This window comes from Rutidosis leptorrhynchoides, chromosome 8 (assembly GCF_046630445.1).
Source record: "Rutidosis leptorrhynchoides isolate AG116_Rl617_1_P2 chromosome 8, CSIRO_AGI_Rlap_v1, whole genome shotgun sequence".
Lineage (NCBI taxonomy): Eukaryota > Viridiplantae > Streptophyta > Magnoliopsida > Asterales > Asteraceae > Rutidosis > Rutidosis leptorrhynchoides.
In genome coordinates, this window is record NC_092340.1 from 365,023,852 (window position 1) to 365,030,204 (window position 6,353).

Sequence of the window (6,353 nt, forward strand, 5' to 3'; positions counted from 1 at the left end):
TTCATCAATGGCCTTATCATGTTCCTTGACAATGGCTTTAGCTAATTTGAGGGACTCAGCCTCTCGCTTTCTATCAGCAGCCAATTTGTCTTCTATCTCCTGAAGCCTTACCCTCTCAGCGAGTTCAGCATCAGCAGCCTCCCTTCTTTGAATTTCAGCTTGTTAGCCCAACAAATAATCATCGGCAGTAATTTTCAGGGACTTTGCTGTTTCAATCATCTTTTTACCCTCTTCAGTTCTAAGGACAGCACAATACTTCCTTAGATCCATACCCATCTGGCGAGCATCTTGAAATTGAGCTTTCTCCTCATCAGTAGAGAGCCTTTGACCACTGTTGTTTAAGTATACACCAATTTCAATGCCATAAGTCAAGGCAGTGATGTAGAGTGGCTGATCAAGAGGATGATGCAGCAATCTAACTTGGCGTATCCTTTTATTAATAGCAGCTTGTCTTTGCTCAAGCAATTCTGGGACAGTGATCTCCAGCCTGTAAGCATCTCTTTCATCTGGATTCATTTTAAATAAGTCTGGCTCACCACAGGCAACTGAATCATCTTCCCAAGTTATGTGTTTACCATGACATTTTGGGGAAGATGGAGGATACATGATTGATTCACCTATGCCAGATGAACTCACTGGAAACTGATTAACACAATTATCCTGTGTTTTGTTAAAATAAGTGAGGGTCCGGGGAGAGATAAGTGATTGAAGAAATAAGTGATCTCCACTACCCCAGACTGTAAAGTCAGCAGGATTAACCGTATCATCATCTTGATTATCACCCAGCACATCCACCTTTGCTGGGTCTTCAACACTTGTTTCACCCATCAGCACACTACTGGCTGGGTCCTCATTCACAGCACTCCTTGCTGTGTCTTCAGTACCAGCTGACTGATTAGTATCAGGTGGCACAACTGCCTCAGTATCTTCATCAGCTGCCTCAAATAGGGGTCCTTTTCTTAGGGGCTGGTTATCCCTAGGAGCAGATTTCACCCTTTGTTTGTCAATTGGCATGGGTTCAGCTGATGGTTCTTGTGTTGATACTGGTTCTTATGGTGGCAGATAGGGAACAATAGCAAGATGATCTCCCTGAATATCAACATCTGCTGGCTGTTGTTGTGTAGCTGGCTGAGTAGATGATACTAGTCGAGAAGATGAGCTGGTTTCTAACATTGCATCCAGCCATTTCATAAATACATCAGCTCTAACTCCTCCTGACCCAGTAGAAGCTAAGTAATCTTTCATCTCTTCAGGAGTCATCTTCTTTATTCTATCTGCTCGCTCAGCATACAGCTTGACTTTCTTTTTATCATACTTGATCATGAAATTAGCATTTCTTTTCAGTGTAGCCCTTTTATGTTCTTCAATGCTGATCAGATCATCATCAATTTCACGCTTATCAGGAGTGAGGGTTCACCTACACTCCATTTTAAGTCTTCTTAGAGCAGCATAGGCCCCAAACTTAGCGTTGAAAGTAGCATCTAATTCCTGCTGTCTCTTCTGATGTCTCTCCATTTTTCTTTTCAATTTACGTTCAATGGTTTGAGAGACAGCAAAAGATTCAGCAACAGCTAATTCAGAAACATCACTGGGCTTACTACCAGAACCAATATCATCCACTGATGTGGTAGACACACTGGGTTGAGATTCACTAGTTGCCTGTACACCAGCTTCAGTATGAGCGTTGCTGGGCTTAGTGCCAGTACCATCACCACCATCATCACCATCTCTCCTTTGCTGTTTAGGAGCCTTTTCATGCTCATGCTCCCCCTCAGATTGTTTTCTCTTTTTAGACTTTTTCTTAGACTTCTTCTCCCCCTTTTTGTCATCAGCAGTGGCAGAAGGGTGAGCAGGGGAGACCTGTGCATCAAGGTCACTATCGGACTGAGGAACAGAGAAAGCAAAATTGTTCCAGTCATCATCAGCAGGAGAAAGATGGGCACCAGGATCTACGCCATATTGTCTTAGGCAGAGGTTAGAAGTACGAACTTCATTTCGAGCAACACCCATGGCCATGTTTTGGACATCAGCCCTAACACCAGCTTGAAGATCAGCCATGCGTTGCATTACCTCCACCATTTGAACATAAGCTGAGGCAGGAATCATAGTAGCCATTTGTTGTTCCTGCAAATTCGATCTCTCTTCTAACACCCTGTTTTCTTCATCAAGGAAAAGAATTCTGCGATTAGCAGCATCCAAATCAGCTTGAAGACGGGCAATGTCCTCAGTATACTCATTGTGAGAGATGATTCGCTTCTTTAAATCCTCCTCCTCTTCATGTTGTTTGACAATGGCTTCCACAGCTAGATCTGCAAAGGCACACACTTGTTTGAGCTTGTTCTCAATCGAAGAAGTGGTAACCTCCCCAGCTGTGCATACTGCTTCAGACACTTTATCAATAATAGCAGATCGAATGGTGTTCTGTAGATCCGGTGTGACTTCAGCTTTATAGACAACCAAAGTGGAGATGGCAGCCACCTCATCAGCATTAAACTTAGTATAGCTGGTTGAGGGGCGATCACTAGCAGCTAATGTAACACCCCAGGTAAAACGTTCCCCGTAGCATGATATTGTCCACTTTGCAGAGATAGGGACGTACCCTTGTCTCCCCCGTAGGTTGCTCACGGATTTTTCTTGGCGACCAAACACGACGAGCACTTTCCCAGTAGGTCACCCATCCTGGTAGTGCTCTCGCCTGAGCACGCTTAACTGCAGAGTTCTCATGGGATCTGCTGCGCTTGTGGTCCCAAAACGCATCATGCTAGGAAAGGTCTCCACACCCTTATAAGGCATGCTTCGTTCCCCTCTCCAACCGATGTGGGACGGATGTAACACGGATGTTACAATCCTCCCCCCTAATGGGACACAGCGTCCTCGCTGTGCACGTTTGGTCCGGGGCCTGGCTCTGATACCATTCTGTAACACCCCAGGTAAAACGTTCCCCGTAGCATGATATTGTCCGCTTTGCAGAGATAGGGACGTACCCTTGTCTCCCCCGTAGGTTGCTCACGGATTTTTCTTGGTGACCAAACACGACGAGCACTTTCCCAGTAGGTCACCCATCCTGGTAGTGCTCTCGCCTGAGCACGCTTAACTGCAGAGTTCTCATGAGATCTGCTATGCTTGTGGTCCCAAAACGCGTCATGCTAGGAAAGGTCTCCACACCCTTATAAGGCATGCTTCGTTCCCCTCTCCAACCGATGTGGGACGGATGTAACACGGATGTTACAGCTAACACATGAGTACCTCCGTGGGGTGGTGGAGGTGGAAGGTCAGAATCTGCCTCATCACCATGATCACCACCATTTTTACCTTCACCTGAAGGTTTAGAACCACTGGTATCCTTGTCAGCATCATTATCAGCATCATCAGTGAGATCCACTGGTTTATCTTTGGAGCCAGTCACATTATCATGAATGATTGGCTCTTCCTTACCAGTACCTTTATCAGTATCACCATCAGATGAAGAAGATGATGAGGAAGAAGCTGATGAATCAGAAGGTACTGGCGAATCAGGAAGTTGTTGCATGATAAACTTACCAGTAGTGGGATCTCTGATGAACTTGAGCGGCCTCCATGTACCAGGCCATGGGGAAGCAGCTGGAGCTATACCAAAATAGTGATAGTTTGGCTGCTCGTTGATCTGTTCTAAAGTAGCCAGCCTCTCATATCTCTTCTCTTGCTGGTCGATCAAGCTGAGACAAAATTTCAGTCACCTCTTCCCTAGGTAGTTTACTGGCTGGCACCAGAGCACTTTGGGGATCAATAGTCAGCTGATCCACCAATAAGGCAACTCTGGGAGTGATGGATTCTCCCCTATAGATGAAGTTAGGTACAACTTCATCAGGATCTGGTACCTGGCACACATATGGCTACTGCTCAGCAGAAGCAGTAGCCGGAGATGAGTCAGTAGTGGCAGTAGCAGAGGTACCAGCATCCATAATGGGTTTCGCAGAACCAGTAGCAGCAGTAGGTGACTGTGCAGTACGTGAAGAAGCAGCAGTATCCACCTTTGGTTCTTTGGAAACATAACCAACATCCTGAAGAAACGAAGGTCAGGAATCATCATCAGCATGCAAGCCACCACTAGTAACCACTTCAGCAGTAACAGCAGTTGTAGTAATAGTGGTAGTGGCAGCATCATCAATATCAAGAACCTCCTTAACAATGTTATCAATAACCTTTTCAAGTACCGGAGGAGGTTCCATTATCATCTCATCAACCACTTCAGAATTAGTGGTTGAAGTAGCAATACTAGAGACAGTAAGAGGAGTAGCAGATATATCAGCAGTAGCTACCTCCTTATTAGCAGTAAGATCAATGGAACTTGCAACCACATTGTCTCCAGTAGAGCCAGCATCAGTAGAGGCAACAGTACTAATGTTAGCACTACCAGTAGGTAAATCAGTAGCACCAACACCAGTAGCAGAAGCAGAGAGCTCATTAGTAGAAACATTAATATCCTTTTATTGCTCCCCCTCTGCCTGTTCATCTACCCTGCTAAGAACTGAAACAAAAGAACATTTTATGTTAACAACTGTAGAACCAAATAAATTTGACTCAACAATTGCATCTGTTGTTGGTCTCTGGGGACAGACTGGTGGTTTAGTCAGCCCTTTGATTGAGACAGAGTTAGGTGTCTGTAAGTGCAGCTGTGACTCTGCTGACTCATTGGCAACACATGTTGACCCAGATAGTGTAAGAGTTCTGGCTGGTAATGATGTAGGAGTGAGACTCTTATCATGATCCAAGTAACATATTGGCTGTGCAGTATCCTAAGCTGGTTCAACATGTTGAGGACCCAACTCAAGTTTGCTTTGGGGGTCAGTTATGTGCTCTGCTGGTTGTACTGTTATCAGAGGATATAGCATTAAGTTCAATTTAGAATAATGTGGAAGTGTCTGGCTAGAAGAGTATGGGTTGCTACTCTTCTTAACACTAGTTTTAAAACCAGTCAGCTTGGGAGCCATGGTTATACTTTAACTCCACTTTCATTTTTCAAGTCAGCAGTTAAAATGTTTTCAATTAAGTTAGAATTTTCTGCTGTATGGTCTAGAAACGCACCAGGTTCCATAGCCACATCCTTTGCAGGAGCAGCAGTTGAGACTGGTGCAATCTCCCCTGTGGTTTGCTTGGAGCCAGCCTTTGCACGTTTGGATTTGCTTGTTACCAAGAAATAGATAAGCAACGGATTCCAATACTAGAATTGGGCAGTCAGTATATAAGACTAGGGCTGTTCTTTATTATCAGAGAGCACTAGATTCTAATATAACTACTGCTTTACCAGTATGTGAGATGGTGGCTATTCTAGTTGAGGTAGTTGGCTGCTTCCTACGCGTAGTTTGCTTACGCTGAGGACCCTCCCCCTCAGCTAGAGCAGAACCAGAGGCAGTCGATTGGTTAGATCCACCCCGAGCAGTAAGATACTCTAGCATGCCTGGTGTCAAACCAGTATATGGAGCAGCAGGTGCATCTTTTGGCATACCCCCTTGTTTTAGAGGTAGGTCGTATGATTGATCAGCAATCTGCTGGTAAGCTTCACCCAGCTCACTTTCAAAAACCAGGCTTAAGAACCTTGGAAAGGGGATTAAATGTGTTCGTTTAGGTGCTTGCACCATCTCCCTTAGCCTCAAATAAATTTCCCTGTCATAATCAATGTTCCTATTGAACAACAAACCATGACCAATTTTAAGCTCAAAATCTGAGCACTGGACAAAGCTTCCAGATTTTTGGCTGATGCACTAGGTCAGCAGCCCAAAGAAGTAGTACCAAAGAGGTGGCATATGCTTCCTCAAAGGTGTATGAGCAATTGGTTGAGTAAACCCAATGATTTCTAGCACCTCCCTTCTGAATACATCACTGGTTGGAGAATCGACAAACGGTCCATCTGGTAAGTGAAGGGCACGGCGGATGGCTTCAGCGGTGACGGAGCAAGTTAGGGTTTCGGTTACCATGCCACGAATACATGGAACATTCTGAGGAGTGGTGGCAGTGGTAGCAGTATACCAAAATCTTGCCAAGCAGGCAGCATAAAGGCGTGAAGGTACACCGGTGATAGCCCTGAAATATCCCGTTCATATTGATTATAAACGTTCCATATTAATTGATTTCGTCGCGAGGTTTTGACCTCTATGTGAGACGTTTTTCAAAGACTGCATTCGATTTTAAAACAAACCATAACCTTTAAAATATTACGACGATTATCAAATAATGATAATCTAAAATATAACGTTTTTTACACGACCATTAAATAATGGTTTACAATAATATTACACGTCAACATAAGTCTTCGAATGCATTTTTTAAACAATATTATACAAGCATGGACTCCAAATCTTGTCCTTAATTTAGTA